This window comes from Pinus tabuliformis, chromosome X, assembly GCF_031772625.1.
Source record: "Pinus tabuliformis cultivar Carrire ecotype Pingquan chromosome X, CPIR1, whole genome shotgun sequence".
In the NCBI taxonomy this organism is placed as follows: domain Eukaryota; kingdom Viridiplantae; phylum Streptophyta; class Pinopsida; order Pinales; family Pinaceae; genus Pinus; species Pinus tabuliformis.
Genome location: NC_142308.1, coordinates 672,226,011 through 672,243,110, shown reverse-complemented (window position 1 = coordinate 672,243,110; position 17,100 = coordinate 672,226,011). Strand labels below are relative to the sequence as shown.

The 17,100-nt window shown below is 40.4% G+C and overlaps 1 long non-coding RNA gene and 1 pseudogene across 1 annotated transcript; one reads left to right on the top strand and one right to left on the bottom strand.

Annotated features, from left to right (window-relative positions):
- Positions 1–101: 101 nt before the first annotated feature.
- LOC149141766 (uncharacterized) lies at positions 102–881 on the top strand. The gene is made up of 3 exons (XR_016264408.1): positions 102–228; positions 342–574; positions 679–881. It is a non-coding gene; the product is annotated as an uncharacterized LOC149141766 (long non-coding RNA).
- A 4,309-nt stretch (positions 882–5,190) lies between these two features.
- The window catches only part of LOC149141764 (GDSL esterase/lipase At4g16230-like), a 79,285-nt pseudogene continuing 67,375 nt past the window's right edge, over positions 5,191–17,100 (bottom strand).

The window sequence follows — 17,100 nt, the reverse complement described above, 5'->3', positions numbered from 1 at the left end:
TCAATGGATTGCCCTCCATCCAAACATGATTGGCTCATTGACAACACCCAAATTGGTCATTTTTCAGGTTTGTTGCTTTGTCATTTCTCTTATCTGTGTGCACTGGTTGTTGTTGATGTTGTTAATGCAGTGTTTGAATGTTTGTAGGGGTGCACCATCCCAATAATATACCTTCACTTGAAGCACATAGACAGAAGCATCATCCCTCTATTTATCACATCAGTCAAGGTGCATTTGACAAGACACCTAATTGATGTAGTTTGTATTATGATGCCTCTATAAATTAACATCATATTATTTGCTCTGATGGAAATTACATTGTTATGTTACATATACAATAGCTTCTTCAATGGATCTCCCTCCATCCGAACATGATTGGCTCATTGACAACACCCAAGTTGGTCATTTTCCAGGTTTGTTGTTATGCTTTTTCTCTTATCTGTGTGCACTGGTTGTTGTTGATGTTGTTAATTTAGTTTTTGAATATTTGCAGGGGTGCACCATCCCCATATTGTGCCTTCACTTGAAGCATGTAGACAGAAGAACCATCGCTCTATTGATCACATGAGTCAAGGTGCATTTAATGGGATCCCTAATTGATATAGTTTGTATTTTGATCCCTGTATTAATTCACATGATATTATTTGGTCTGATGGAAATTGCATTGTTATCTTACAGATACAAAAACTTCTTCAATGGATCAACCTCCATCCGAACAAGATTGGCTCATTGACAACACCCAAATTGGTGATTTTCCAGGTTTGTTTCCATGTTTATGCTCTTAGTTTGCTCTTAAATTGTGTAGTGGTTGTTGTTGCCGTTGTTAATATGGTGTCTAAATGTTTGCATATTGACCCAGGACATAGAATAAACCAGCAGGGCTGAGGAAAAGACATAAAGGTTAACCAACTTGTAGGCTTCTCCAACAAGTTGTTAGAGAAAATCCAGCTTCTTCTTCTTTAATCTCCCATATACCAGCATTCGTGTCATGAATGTTATTGCAGTTGATGATGCTAGGTTGTTGAGGATTCTTGGTGTAGTGACCAGCTTTTGTTAGGTGTGATTCTTATATATGAGGAGTTGGTTGTTAGGGTTTTCTTGGTTTCACTGGCTAGGGTTTGAAATTGTTCCAACTTGTGATAAGTTGCAAGTATGTACATGTACTTCATCTTTTCTATATAAATAAAGTGTTCAATGGTCCAATAATCAAGTACTTGCATATTTGATTATGAGCTTGTTTTCTCTTTCTTCATTGGGTAATTTCCAACACTTTTTTTTATAATGACAATTTCACATGACAGAATGCAATAAATCATTATATACAACAAAGACTGCAATGCCTCTTGCACCTGAAGCACTTCTTATATAAAAGGGAAGTAGCTGATATGTATGGTATATGTAGACTTGAAGATGTGTCTCTTTGACAACACTTGTTTTTATTTTTGGTTTAAAAATAAATCAACTTTACCAATACATTTGTTAATGGTTATTGCTGTGCATGCTCATATTTCTTCAAAATGGAGTTCTTCTTTGGTATTTTCTAAAATAAAATTCACGTGTCTATACTAAAACGAGTTGCTGGACCTGTACATAATTTCTGGGCAGATTCAAACATTTGAAGGTGACATATGCATACTCCTATGTATGCATTGTCCATGTGGAAGGCGCTGATACTATTGATATTTTATCTTAATTAAAGCAACACTTATATGTAGTCATATATCTCTTATTTGCTCACTGATATTTCTCAATCTATCCCACAATTGTTGGCTGCCCCATGGGTTATCAGTGGTATGTGTATTTTCATCTTTAATAAAAGTGATCTTGGCATGTTCAAAAATATTGCTACCATATGGATTTTATGTTATTTGTGTTATATTGAAGTCTCTTTGGCATATATGTTCATTGTACCTTCCTATTTGCAGATAAATGCTCAAACAGTCACCTACAATAGTATGCAAACCAACACTTTGACAAAATATCAAAATGGCTAGAATTGTAGAAACATATAATATCAGTGGTCATATTTCTTTAGGATGTAGTTTTTTTTTTGGTATTTTCTAAAATAAAATCCATGTGTCTATACTAAAACAAGTTGTTGGAAAGTGTTCTGCAAAGCAGAACCTGTGTTAAATAATTGAGCTCAAAGCAATTGTCTATACTAAAACAAGTTGTTGGAAAGTGTTCTGCAAAGCAGAACCTGTGTTAAATAATTGAGCTCAAAGCAATTGGTTTAGCATAAGAAACATTCTAGGTGTTATTTGATAAAAGGGAAAGCATGTGCATTCAATTGTTTAAAATAGTTTCCAAAAGTAGACAATGACATCGATGAAGATGAACACAAAGAAAATGTAAGACAACAAGACTTAGGAAATCAAAATTAAGCATTCAAATAGGTACATCTAAAATTGTTGATATTTGATTTGGTGATCCTCTCACAATGACTTGTTCAAGGTATGGTACAAAGATTCCTATCCATATTCCCCCTGTTTGGGCTTGGGTGTTTCTTGGCTTCAAAAAAAAGTGAAAACTAGTTGAAGGAACTTTTGAGTGATGGATCAACTTCTTTGTTATATGCTCTCAAGCATTAACAGGATTGTTTTAAATATTTTAACGTCTTTTCAATGACCTCTCATTGCTTAATATATAAATCATATTAATGGTTTCCATGCACTAATAGTTGGTTCTAGTTCATCTCACACATGGTAAATACTTGTGACGGGATTCCTTAGCATGCTCTGTGTTAGAAAATTCAATATTAACAAACTAGAGCTTTCAGTGATTAACCTCCTTAGTCAATAGAAAGGAACATTGGAGGGCACAGTATCTGACAAAGGGTTTAAAATAATCAGAGGACTGGTAGGTCTTTACCAAAGCATGAATACCATAACTTGATCTTATTTTGAACTTTCATTATAGTTGTCATGGGTTATAGTGTATTAGAATTGCAGTCTTAAAAAACTCTATTATGCAGATGTTGAATATTTGATCAAACTATACACAATTTTTATTTGGAAGAGTTTATAACTGCATTTTTGTTTTGCTGCAATTTATTATGGGTTCAGAATACAAGTTTTATCTTGGGTGAAAGAAGGATAACCCAAAAGTTTCTTCAAATAAAAGAACCCTAAAAACAATGGTGTTGCAAGCTAGCTCTTAAACATGAAAATGTAGCTGTCTACATGTGAAGTAATTTGATGTAGGCTACAGTATCCTAAGAATCATTTTGGCAAATTTGCAGAGGGAGCCTTTTATGTAACATGTATTGAATCAAGCAAAAAACTAGTAAATCCTTTTATTGATCCCAAAAAAAGAAAATACTGCACTTGTAATGACAAAAAATAGAAAATGTTAATGTTAATAATGCATTCCTTTTTGTCTGTTTGAATGTCACGGCTCAATTCAAACCTGGACGACTCCGAATTATAAGTTGGCCCAATGCTATGTAATTCACAAGCGAAAATTCAATAACCTAGTAGTTGAGAGTCGAAACGGAACGTCATTCAACCCAGATTCAAACTTACGAGACCCTGAAATTCTTTTCCCTTCTTTAATTAAGGTTATGACATAGAATTCATAATGAAATTGTGATTTCTTAAGAGAAAATTCACTGTTAAACTAAATAGAATAGAATTCATAATCAGCATAAATTTTTAAAAAGCAGTGCATTCTTTTGAAAAGATGTTTAGGAAAAAAACACACACTGTAATTTAGTTATTTCCTAACTAAATTACCTCATAATGGTTTCTCCGGTGGTTTTTTTAAAGACAAAAACTGCGATTTAGGTCATCAACTATGGCATACATGCCTTTCATTGAATAATTCTAGCCTTTCTATTTCTTCTGTAAAACCAGCATAAAGAAGTATAAAACAGGACACAGCAATAAATTCGTTCTAAAAAACAGACAAATGGTAAGTGCAATAAACTGGGTCTAAATTCCAAATGAATCCAACACATTTCATTAACCAATATTATCCAACTCGTGAACACTGAAAGCTATAAACAGATCCACCATTGTGACCATTAATGTCGATATTACAAACGATGGACGCCTGAACACGGTGAGCAAGAGCATTCAGAATCTTTATACGACCTTGGACATGTATTTTGCAGCCTATTGGTACAACAAGAATACTGGAGTCAGGTTCAAGAGGGTTAATATCACTAGGATTTGAATTACGGGGAAGGAGAGAAAATGGGCCAACCACAATAGTTGCAGACAAGTGCTGCGTTTCTCCACTCATAATTTGCCCGAGCGGTATGTACATGGATGCAATCTGGTTGCCATAGTAAAACAACTCGATATTGCTTCTGTGAGTGTAATTGAGGGTTGCAATGTTTGGGTTCTTGACTGCAACAAACACTGAAATGGTGATATTGATTCTGTTGTGCTCCAAATCTGAATAGTCTGAGATGTAGAGGCTTTGTACCTGCACTCCAGTTAAAGTAATTGCTGGGGAGGTGGCCTTCAACACGGTCAAGAAGAGAATCAGCACCCCTATAACAATGAATATTATCGCTAGCAGACAACAAATGAAGTTTCCCCTGAATTGTGATGAGCCCTTTTTAGGTGCCATGCCATGCAGCGCCCTCATCAGAGCCCGAGCTGACTCAGTCGATGACAGCGGACGGGAAATAAAGACGGGGTTCGCTCAGTCGATGGTTCTGCTCTGGCAAGGGCGGGGTAGCAGGGGATGCTCCGGTTCGGCTGAAATTTTCAAATCGAGTTGGAGCAATTGCGATCGGCTTGTATGCGGGGTTGGCGGGGTTGGTGAATTTGAAACAGGCAGTCGGCGTGCGAGGTGACGGTGACCGGAGTTGACTTTCCAGCGAGGTGACGGAGAGGAAAAGGAAATTCCTATTTCCACCTCTATAGGAAAGTTAATGCATCCTGACATGCCCGGGGAATAGTGGGTGCCTTGTATTTATATTTCTGCCAAAGTTGACTTTGGCATGTTAGCAGCAAGGCATCCACTATTCCCCTTGCATGTCAGGGTGCATTAACTTTCCTATAGAAGTGGAAATAGGAGTTTCCGAGAGGAAGAGACCGATGACCGGAATACCGGAATAATACACTGTTTGAATGATTGGAATCTCCAAAAAGTCGAACTACTCCATTTGGGAGTGTATTTTTTGGATGATCGGAATCTCCAAAAAGTAACATTATAAACTACTCCTATAGCAAAGCGTCACATTGACACGAGTTTCGTGATATTGATGGGAAAGACATCAGTTGGGCCATCGTCAATTAGGCGTTTAGCGACTACCACGTTGGTGGCTTCGGTGGGATGCTATGGATCCCAGAAAACGTACTTACTATGATCTTCACATTCACTAGAAGCGGGCCCACACACAATGATGCCTTTATATCTTCCACCGCTCCCGCAACATGCGATGTCTGAGGATTCAAAACCTATCATGAATTTAATTTAACTTCTGCGTTAATTTCCGTCAACCACCACTCCTAGAATAAAAAAATAAAATATATGGTATGAATTGGAGATAGATAAAAAATAGCATAATTTTTTATGACGTCTGCCACAATATTAAGTGTTGTCATATACGAAAGTGCTCCTCTGCAGTTTGCATTGAGTTCCAGTATGAGAGGTCTCAAGCGCTTGTTGAATTCAACGGCAAGTTCGTTGGGAAACGCTGCACATTGATTTTCCTCCGCTGAATCCAAGTTTATAGTTGCGCAACATACCCTTTCCGCCACCGAGTCCTTTATGTTTGCGCAACATTACCCTTCCACTTGGAGCCAATCAAGTCATCACCAGGAAGACATCACATGAAGACATCACCATGTTTCAACCTCAACACATGCCAAGGAGGAAGAGCCCATGAAATCATACCCTTTAGTTTTCCAAATTTCACTTTTTAACAAATTTAACAGTAACATGAGCGATGCCCCTCGAATCCTTGAGATGTCATATCAACAAACTTCTCGCTTTCCCAACTTTACTTTTCAACACATTTAACATGGCTACACTACTCGTCGTATCATATAAACGAACTTCTCATTATCAGTCGCATCCCATCGCTCAGGTGTCTGATGTAAACCTATTTCGGCAATAAGAGCTAAACCAGGGTGGAAGGAAACACTTTGCAACTGAAATACATAACGTCCTTTCTCACAGTGCGAACAGGGTTCTAAATCATCACGCACAATATCAAACTGGAAGTTGGTGAATCGGTTAGCGCGCCGCGAACAATATGTTACCTTCCTTTACAACTATTCAATTTCAGATTCGTGCATAAACCATAATATTCAGAAAGAGGAGACGCCTTTGGCCATTTTCATGTAATACTGACATTGGAACCGTGGCTGAGCAATGGGTTAATAGTTGCAGCTCCTTGGCTTCCGTTGACGGGATTGAAAACTGTGTTTTTAACTTTCGGAGATTTTTGCAGAATTTCAGAAAAAGAGAACAAGACAGTGATTATTTTAAGAATCTGCACAGAGAACTTTGTGGGAACTTTTCTGCTGCAGCTTTCTTTGACAGGTTTCTCTTGGAGCGACAATGAGTTCTCATTTGCTCAATGTAGCTGTCCGAGCAGTGAGAGCAATGAACACTGAGCAGTGTGACAGCAGGGAGCTTTTATGCAGCAAAAGTATCCAGCAAGGAGCAGTCATAATTTGAACAACATGGAGCAGTGCGAAGTAATCTTGGCATTTTATAGACTTACATATTTCTTGAAACAGGTTGGACGAAAAATGCATTCAAACATGAAAAAGGGACAAGAAATTTCAGAACATGTAGAAACAAATGATTTAGGACAAGTGAAAATTGGCTCATCGGCCAAAGCTGGGAAGTGGGTTTGGATCAATACCAAACAATATCGGGGCATTTTAAAATGAAGAACAGCCCGTCTAAAATGGGAGCAGACAAGGAAGAAACGGTCTAAAAAGGAAAGTACTCGAGCCCTTGCAAGAAGCACTCAAACAAATCTCCTCTACAAGCAAGTGGCAACAAGAAGTCCAGAAGAAAATTCATTGATGATTCTGCCTTATACAATCCCACATCCACACCTCTCACCTAGTCATCTGATCTTTATGTGAAATAATTGTTAAATGCAAAACAAAGGTTGGAGGTTTTAGAAGCTAAAGGGCAGGAAAGAGATCATAAAATTCATATAATAACAGCTGAGAACAAGGGTTTAGCAGAAAGTAATAAAGTTTTAAAAGAACAAGTGGCATTGCTACAAGAAGCTCTCCTGATAGGGAAGACAAAATGGCAACGCATGAGGGCGGATGTGCAAAACATAAAGAAATCTGTAGTGGAAAGTATAGAAGTGGTGCATGTGAAATCATCCCAAGATAATGGCAACACATGAGGGCGGATGTGCAAAACATAAAGAAATCTGTAGTGGAAAGTATAGAAGTGGTGCATGTGAAATCATCCCAAGATAGAGAGAAAATGATTGCCCAGATAAACAACCATGAAGAGAAAGCAAGAGAAGAAATGAAAGAAGATTCCACCAAAGTTTCCAAAACATGGCACTCAACTTATTAGCAATTCTGCTAATAAGAAAAGAGAAACAAATATTCAGGTTGACAAGATGCAAGATAGTGAAGGCAAGGAAAGACAAAATAGGGCAACAAACATAATTATTAAAGGGGTGAAAGAAAATGACAACGCATGAAGGTGGATGTGCAAAACATAAAGAAATCTGTAGTGGAAAGTATAGAAGTGGTGCATGTGAAATCATCCCAAGATAGAGGGAAAATGATTGCCCAGATAAAAAACCATGAAAAGAAAGCAAGAGAAGAAACGAAAGAAGATTCCACCAAAGTTTCCAAAACTTGGCACTCAACTTATTAGCAATTCTGCTAATAAGAAAGGAGAAACAAATATTCAGGTTGACAAGATGCAAGATAGTGAAGGCAAGGAAAGACAAAATAGGGCAGCAAACATAATTATTAAAGGGGTGAAAGACTATGGGAAAAATGAATGTACTCTTGACCTTGCAAGAGACTTCTTGAAAGACAAGTTAATATGGCAAGGACAAATATGCCAAGTATGGAAGGTAGGAAAGTTTAATGGGGAGAGAGCCAGGTCCATAAAAGTCATCATGCATAGCTTGCATGATAAATATATCATTCTAAGTAAGAAACATCTCTTGAGGGGTTCTCGTTTTTTCCTAGAAGAAGATTTAACTGTAAAACAACAGGAGGAAAGAAATGAGGAAATTTTAAAGGTTATAGTAGCAAGAGATGAAGACAAGAGAGCATGGATTTATAAAGGCAAAGTTGTGATAGTGCGATTTGGACCTCCTTCCAAAACAGAGCAGCGAGATGGTAATAAAAAAGAGGCAACAAACTCTTCAACTGGAAATCAGAAAGCAAGGCCAGTATGGAAAAGCAAAGACAAAGACTCAAATGTGAGTCTTGCATGTCGAAATAAATAGCAATCAAGTCATACTTAGGTTTCCTTGAGATTAGTTTGTTGGAACTGCAGAGGTTACCCATGGAGACGAGGACCTGGGTTAGGGCCTATTATGGAAGATAGAGACATAACTTGCCTCATAGAAACACATGAGCATGAAGGGTGCAAGACACCTCTGTTTGAAAGATACTGGAAGATGGTAGTGTGGAACAAGGTAGCAGGGAATGACAAAGGGCACGAGGGTATCATGGTTTTAGTAAGGGAGAAAGAAGGTCATCTCATTTAGTTAGAAAAAGAAGACTCAAGTAAGCAATTCATTTGGTTTAAAATATCAGAAAATGGGAACCAAATCAGAATTGCAGCATGCTATTTTGTGTCATAGGTTTCAAAAATCTACATAGGCAGATGGCTTGACCACAAAGACCTATTTGTAGCGTTAAAACGGATATTGCAACATATTCGTAGCTAGGTGAAGTCCTTATAGTGAGTGAATTCAATGCTAGGACTGCAAGTGAGCAAGCTATCATTCTTTGTTGTAAAGATGATTGCGACCTTATTTGGCTTATAGAAGAAAGTAATCATCAGTGGGAATGAATTTCAGAGGAAAAGGGCTGCAATCTCTTTGGTGAAAAATTGCTTACTCTATGTGGGGCTTTTGATTTAGTCATTTGTAATGGCTTGACTAGATGGACAAAGTCTGGGAATTTCACTTGCAATACTTACAATGGAGCAGGTGTGGTAGATTATGTAATTTACTCGCATGGTTTGTGTGAGAAAATGGAGGAAGTTTTGATTGGAGATTAGTCGTGGGACTTAAAATCAGATCACAAGCCAATTTATTTATGTCTCTCTTGGATTGGAAAGAAACAATTACAATTCACAACCTTCATAGTCATGAATTAAAACATTTAATTCAATGCGCCCTTGGAAAGTGCAAAAGAGCAAAAATTAAGAAGTCTGAAACAAATTATTTTCCGATTAATGCTTGGTTTGACGAGGAATGCAAAAAGGCATGAGAATGTGGAAAAAAATAAAGCAAGGATAACATAAAGCTCAAAGCTTACAAGCAGTTATTAAGCAAGGAAAAGGTCGATTTCATGGTTTCAAGGAGGGAAGAACTAATCTTCCTTGGGAAAAATAATCCCAAATTATTTTGAAAGGAACTCCAATCGAAAAACATACAAATTGGAAATAATATTACAACTTCTAAATGGTTTGACTATGCAAGACAACTCTATGAGCAAGTTCCGAACGCTGACCCTCCCCCCTTGGTCAACACTGATACTGAACTCTTCACGGTACAAAAGGTAGAGATGGGTATCAAGAAGTTGGGTGTTGGAAAAGCAAAAGACTTAGCTAAACTCCAAGCAGAATATCTAAAGTGGGGCTTAAATATTCTTGCACCTCACACTACAAGAATCTTCAACAACATCATACAACGGGGGCTCCCCACAGATTGGACAACTACTCTGACAATACCTCTTTTCAAGAGCGGTCATGTCAATAATCTCTCTAATTATAGGACCATCATGATAAACCCTTTATTTGCAAAGCTATTTGGAAGCATGCTAGAAAACAAAATTCGCAAGTGAGTACAAGAAAGATATAAGCGTGCTAAAAGGCAAACAGGGTTTAGACCTAAACATTCCACAGTTGATCATTGTATAACTTTAAGGCACATCATTGAAAAAGTTTGGGAGAAAAAGGAAGAAGTCTTTTGTTGCTTTGTTGATTTCAGAAAAACGTTTGACTCGGTTCCTAGGGATAAGCTTTGGCACAGAATGGAGGAACTTGGGGTTCCTAAACATTTGAAAGCAATTGTGCATAGGTTGTATAAAGAGGTGAAAGTTAAAATTAGAACTTCAACAGGGATTTATGAAAGTTTTAGAATCGATATCAAGGTCAAGCAAGGTTGCCCATTGTCTCGTACCCTTTTTTATTTATATATCGACAAGCATAAGGAGTGGTTAAATTCATAAGGGGGTTATGGTATCTATTTGGGCAAGTTTGTTATAAGGCTTTTTTTGTATGTAGATGACCTTATTTTGATTGCTAAATTGTCTCTTGGTTTGCAAAAGAACTTACTATTCCTTGAGCATTTTTGTAGAAGTGTGGGGATGCAAGTCAATATTAGCAAAACAAAAGTAGTGGTTTTCTCTAAGAAAAAAAAACCAACATAAGTTCTACTTTTAAGGCAACATTCTGAAAGAAGTTGCAGATTACAAATACCTCAAAAATGACTTCAACAAAAATCTAAACTGGAATGGTTGTAGAAAGAAAAGAACTTTAGGGGTTGGAAAACATAGTATGCTTTTCAAAATAGGTGTAGAGAGGCAGAGATATGGGACTGGTGGTGAGCTCCAGTATTGTAGCAATAACACTGCAACTCCTGGGACTCCCTTCTTTACTTTTATCAACCCGGTAGTTCGTAACAAACTTGGAAGCGACGGTGCTATATGCACAAGTACTAGCTCTTGCCGCAGCTGTCACTTGGTCAGCTGGCACAAGTCCGCTAGGAGCTTAAGCCAACTTCTATGAGCTCTGAGAAGAAGATTTTTAATTGATGGATGAAAGCTAACTTAAAGAAGGATGATCTACTTGCAGAAAGAAACTGAAATCTAAAAGAAATCGCAAACCCTAGCAAACCCTAATTTTACCAGTTATCCCTACCGATGCAAGAAAGAGGATGCAAGCTACTGAAAGAGATGCCATTGACTTCTAGGAAGATAAATACATGTATCTAAGCTACTTCTACAGTAACATCTGAAAAAAAAAAACATCTTTTTGTATTTTTGAATAAGTTGTCAGAATTATCATGCATGCAATTTGACTATTTTCACTGTGCAGAGGTGGATTGGCGAGAGGAAATGCTTGGATGAGGTCGGAAAGGTTCAGAGAGGGCCTAAGGGGTCCCTAACACCCTTCCAGAGAGTTTCACAGAGTTTGGCTATCAAGAAACCTCATTCGTGAGCTTCTACAGGAAGTCTGCAGGGGTTCTACAGGGTGTCTGTGATTTTCTATTGGATGTTCTGTAACTTTCTACAGGATGTTCAAAAATGGGATTTTGGAGGATGGATGGATGGAGAAAGATGAAGGAGTGGGTATGGAGGTAGGATAAGGGTTGGAGGTGGACCAGGACTTGGTGGATGGAGTTGAGGATAGAGGTAGATGGTTGGATTTGTTCAAGGAAGACTGAAGCAATGATGCACAAAAACTAGGGTTATGTGAGCAAATGGCAAACGTACGGCTAGAAGCTGAGCTGGGGAATGGAGCAGATGGATTTGATGGAGTATGGGCAGGTAGAGGAGTGGTACAGGTGCTCTGCAAGTCGTTTTTCCAACTGGACCGATGAAGACTTGTAAAATCAAAAACCTAGTTACGTTGACCTAATTTGATCTAACTGTCAGTACAAAGAATGAATAGAAATTTGAACTGCAATGAAACCATGTATACTAACTCATGCAACTAAGCAAGTAAAAGTCTAAAATTGTAACCAACTTCTACACATGAAAATCAAACACTAGTGATTGCATGGTAAAGCAAAATCAGTGTTTTTGTGGGCAGCAAGGTGTCCCTGATCCCAGCTCCTAATCCCACTGATGGAGAGGTGAAACCAGTGATGTTTGACGGCCCTTTTTGAAGATTTTCCCTGTTAACAACCTATCAACTAAATCTGAGCATCAAAAGTCCTTCTAACCATTAACAGTGACCCAGTTAATCAACAATATTTAATCTACTTAATAGAAATAATTTTGCAAATGCATAAAGAACAAATAACAATACATAAAGGAGGCCTTAGCACTCGGGTTAGGCCCAACTCCAAGAGCTGCAAGCTCCTATAAAGAACTCAGATCTGATGCCAAGTAAAGTTGCTTCCCATTACTCAAAAATAATCATCACAAGAAAGCGTACAATAGTAGCTAAGAAAAAAACGAGATGAAGAAAGGACAGCACTATAGTGCAAATACCAACAGTTCCAAAAGTAAACTATGAAGGCTGAGACCTTCTTATTTATACAATACGAGGGGGCTAGCAGCCCTCCTAGATTCAAGGGACTCAGCTATTCCAACTGCAGTAAACAGTCACTCTTTCCAAAGTTGCTTGGCTGCCTTTAGAACTCGTTTTGGTGGTCTGCTGAGCTCGGAGTTGAGGGTGGAGATTTCGAGGAAGGGCCATTTAATGCCACAGACAACCTCCCTACAAATCCTCACCTCAAGCTTGGCTGTCACCTGGGCTATAATTTCTTGGTTTTGCTCCAAAATTTGTCCAAAAAACCTGAAATGACCACGTATTAGCCTCCTTGGTAGAGTGGCCACCCTTATTCGTTCAAATAACATAAACATACTAGAAAAACATGCATAATCTATGAAAAATGGAGGATTGAACAAGGACAATTAGGCAAAATGAGCCCAATAAGTTACCCAATTCGGGGCTCATCATCACCCCCCTGCTAAATGGGTTGCTCATCCTCTGAGCAACTAGTCCAGCTCATCATCCTTTATGGCTTTGATCACCTCCCTCACGTCCCAAGCCTCTGCTGTGATATCCTCTTCCCCGTCGTGGAATCCTGCCTTCCTTTCCACTTCCTCCCATTATCTACCTTCCTCCTCTTCCTTCACTCCTTCTAGCAATCCCAAAAGTAAAGGAGGACTGAATTTCAAGCCAATCCAATTGGCCTGCAAGTTCTGCATCAACTGTTTGTAGAGGGGTACCCTTGCCAAGGCTTCCCTCATCCTGGTGGGAGAGTGGTATTCTTTTATCTTTAGGCTGTGAGGCAGTGTGTTCCACCGCCTTGTGCAGGCATGCATGCAGTTTTCTCCCAACAGTCTCTCCATGTCCTCAAAGTGGGCAATGGCTTGAGCCTGTTGCTCAATGTATTCCGGTAGATCCTGAGGACTGTTGGCCAAGTGCTGGTGGGTGCTTATCACTACTGAGCTTCCATTGCCCAGCTGGCCATGCAGGCCAGTTGGGCCTCCTTTTCTTATATCTGCTGTTTCAGAGATTGTGTCTCCAATTCTTTTTCCTATAGCTGCCGATTCAGTATCTCAACTTCAGTCTGCACCCCTTCCTTTCTCTGCTATTCATCAGGGGTATCTTTGGCTGTTGTGGGCTCCTCCTGTTGCTGTTGTTCTCCCAAGATATGAGGCCTATCTTCCTTCCTCTGCCCCTGTAATTGTAGCTGCTGTCTAAGCAGCTCATTTTCTTCCTGTAGCTTGACCCGCTGGCTACTCTCCACATGCCGTACTAGAGCCAATTCCCTCCTTGCCTCTTTGAGTTGTTCCTCCAGAGGACCTATATCCGCCACACCCTTGGACTTAGCAATTTTCATCCAAGTGTGGGGCCTCACTCTCTCTTCTTCTAGTGCACGGAAAAGTGGCACTGTGAATTTTTGAGGAATGATCTTTCCGGCCTCCAAGAAGTTATAATAGGAGCCCAAGCTGGGCTGGGGGCTAGGTTCCACAATGTTTTCTACCTTTTCTTCCTCCTGTGGTGATTTAGCTACCTCACCCTCCATTGCTTTGGTCTCCTTCAACCTAGCCAGTGTTTCTTGTAGAATAGTCTTAGCATCCTGTAGAGAGGCCTTTGTGTCCAACATTTTCATTCTCTCCCTCCAGGTGGATGTCTTCGGGCTTCCCCGTTCATAAGTGATGGATACCTTGGAGGGGGACCTCTCCTATTGTGTGGTATGGGTGTCTACAATTGTGATTGGTTCTTTTGATGGAGGCTGGGGTCTGCCAGTCTTAATCCTTACACTCCTTCTTGCCTTAAAATACAGGGGAGGCTCCCTCTTTCACTTTTCCTTCTGCTTGGGAGATGTGCTTAGGGTGGCTAGCACAGCTGCTGCCTCCCTAGCTAAAATTTCCGGTGATTTTTCCCTCTGTTGCTCTGTCTTCAGACTTCCTGTAGAAAGTCCTGTGCTGACTGTTTTCTATCTTCCTGTAGAAGCAGTTTTCGGGCTTCCTGTAGAAATAGTTTTCACTGTTTTGGCCTGCTTGGCTAGGGGTGTCTTCTTCTTCAATTTTGTTGTGGTTTCCTTGGATGTGCCCTCACTTGCTTGGACCTTTTCAGTCCTTTCTGCCCTGATTTGCAACCGTTTCTCCCTTGGATTTTGTGCTTTTATCTCACCCACAACTTTGGCCTCAGTAGATTGGCCTTTTTCTTGTTTCTCTTCTTGCTTTTCCTGTGGTGGCCTGTCTTGGGTTTTCTTACCCTTAATTTCCTTACCTTAGTTTGCTTCTCTGCCTCAATATGCTCCTTTTCCTCACTGTTGGATGAAGTGAGTTCCTCGGCCAGAATCCGGATAAGTATGGAGGGCATCTTCTACTAGAAGCTTCATAAGCCCATGATGGGCTAGCTAGTTTGGTGTCCCTTCCTTCAGTTTTGTGCCACACTCAATCAATGACTGTAGGAGGAAGTATGGGAGGCTTAATTTTTGTTCTGTGGGTAAATCCATCTTATGCCTGAGTTCAGTGAGCAACCGGAAGTGATAACCATATAAAATACTGAATCGCCCCTCACAGGTAATGTATTTCATAATCTGAAGGCTAACCTCGCTCCAAAATGGATGTAGGCTAGCTCTCCGGACCCCATTTTTATCCTCTGAAAATTGTTCTTCTGGTAGGAAGAATTCCTTTTTTTCCTTCTGGCCCAATTTCCTTTCCTCTTTATCCCAAGGTATCCCCAATGGCAAGTCAGTGACCCGGCTAATGAGTTGTGGGGTGAGTCTTAAGGTCAATCCTCGAAAATTTACAATGGCTAGTATCTTGGATTTAGGCTACAGGGACCTTAGGAACTCCTCTGTTATCTCATCATCGTCACCTTGAATTCTGTCACAGAAGGTCATCCACTTTGCATGGGTAAATAGGTCTACCACCTCAGGAGTTTCTCTCAACTTCTTGGAATCCGAGGGTTCCTTTCTGATAAACCCTCCTGGCATGGTGAAAAATACTCTGTTTTGGCTTGCGTACTGATCAGAAGGGGAATTCTATGTATGGTTTCCTCCTTTGATTCTCAGGACAGGGTTTCTCAGATGTTCTATCTCCCTTTTCACCAATTCCCAGGTTATAATGTTGTTTCTTCCCCAAAACTTGACTGTCAAAATGAAATTAGGCTCTCACAGACAGAGTGCAGAGCTTAATTTTCACACCCACCATATACAAGTCACATTTTTTATGCATAGATCAGTCCTTACAGAGGTTTATCGTTTCTACAGGAGGGATTCGTTAACAGGCACCGTGGAGGAGAATGTAACACTGAACCAACTGAAAAAAGCTCTGTGTATCACCCAGGCAAACGACAATTCTTGACCCACAGGCAGACTTGTTTTAACTTTCCCTACTCCAAATAGTTTAATTTACCACCTTTTGAAATTTCATGCACGGGTATGGCGTTTTTCGAGCCTACCTCTCTTCGAAGCTCCAATTCCGACGCAGAAGATCCGGGTTTCTCTGCTCCGGGAGGCTGTGCTATGCTTCCTGTAGAGCTCCTTCCTGTAGAGAGCTTTGCCGGCTGCTGGAGGACGTCACGGCGCTTCTGAGCAAGCTTGGGACGCGGGAGGAGTTTGAAATGGGCCGAGAAGCTTGGGCTAACGAACTGCAGAGGAGGAGGACGCGTACGTTGCTGAACCGGTTGCAATAGTAAATGGTAGTGGTTAATGTGAGTGTTATGGCCGAAGGATTTTGAATTACAGCGCAATTCATGGCGCGGGGGTGAGGTGTCCAGGCTGATCTGTTGGCCAACGTCACAGCCATCATTCTCCGGCATGTCTCTGACCGACATTTTTCTATCTCTGCCATTACCCGCCGTCATCACTGCCCATCTGCCGATTTCACTGCAAATCCGCCGATTTTCCTCAACTGGACACTTCCCACGTGTCGACTTCACGGCCCTTTGGCGGATTTGAGCGTAACCGAGCTCGCTCGGATCCCATGAGGCTATCCGACTGACTGTGGGTGGCCAGTTGACTGGCCACCGAATTTGTTCAACCTGCACCATTCACAGACATGCAAGTCTCGTAGTATAGTTCATGCAATTTGACGAAATAAGGTTAGGCACTTACCTCTGTGGCCGTGGACGTGCTTTGCAGGTTTCTGGACGTGGAACACTGGCTCTGCTCATTGCTGCTTTGTGCACAGGCGTTGGAATTCCTTCATTCATTGGCTGATGCTGCATGCAGGCTTCGGAATTTGATCCACTGGTAGTGAACGTTGCGTGCACGGCTCTGCCTTTTCTCAGCTGTCGAGGAGGTGATCACGTTCAAGTGGAGCTGGTTGCATGCCTCCTGCATTGATTTCAACTGCTATTGACTCCATAGTGTGTATTCCAGGTGGATCAGCTACTACAGGATTCCTGTAGGACATCCTGTAGCTGTTTCTCCTCCTGGGATGCATGCTGAAACGAGCAGGGTTGCATTCACGATTGAAGGGTCCTGATGAAGCTTTAACAGGTAGAGTGTGCGGGCCTTCATGTACTTGATTTGTCCCTTGAGAAAAAAATTGCAATCTGAGGAAATCAAGACTTTTTGCATGACTGTGCAGGAAACAGGTCCAGATTGTGGTAATGGTGGTGGAAAGAGATGAAACAGGTGATGGATGGGAAAAAGGGGTGGCTGCATGCCTCATCAACAGATTTCAAGCTTTAAATCCCTCTTCAGAATCGATTTTGGCCTGCCCAAAGGTTCTACAGGATGTTTCCTGTAGAAATGCAGAACTT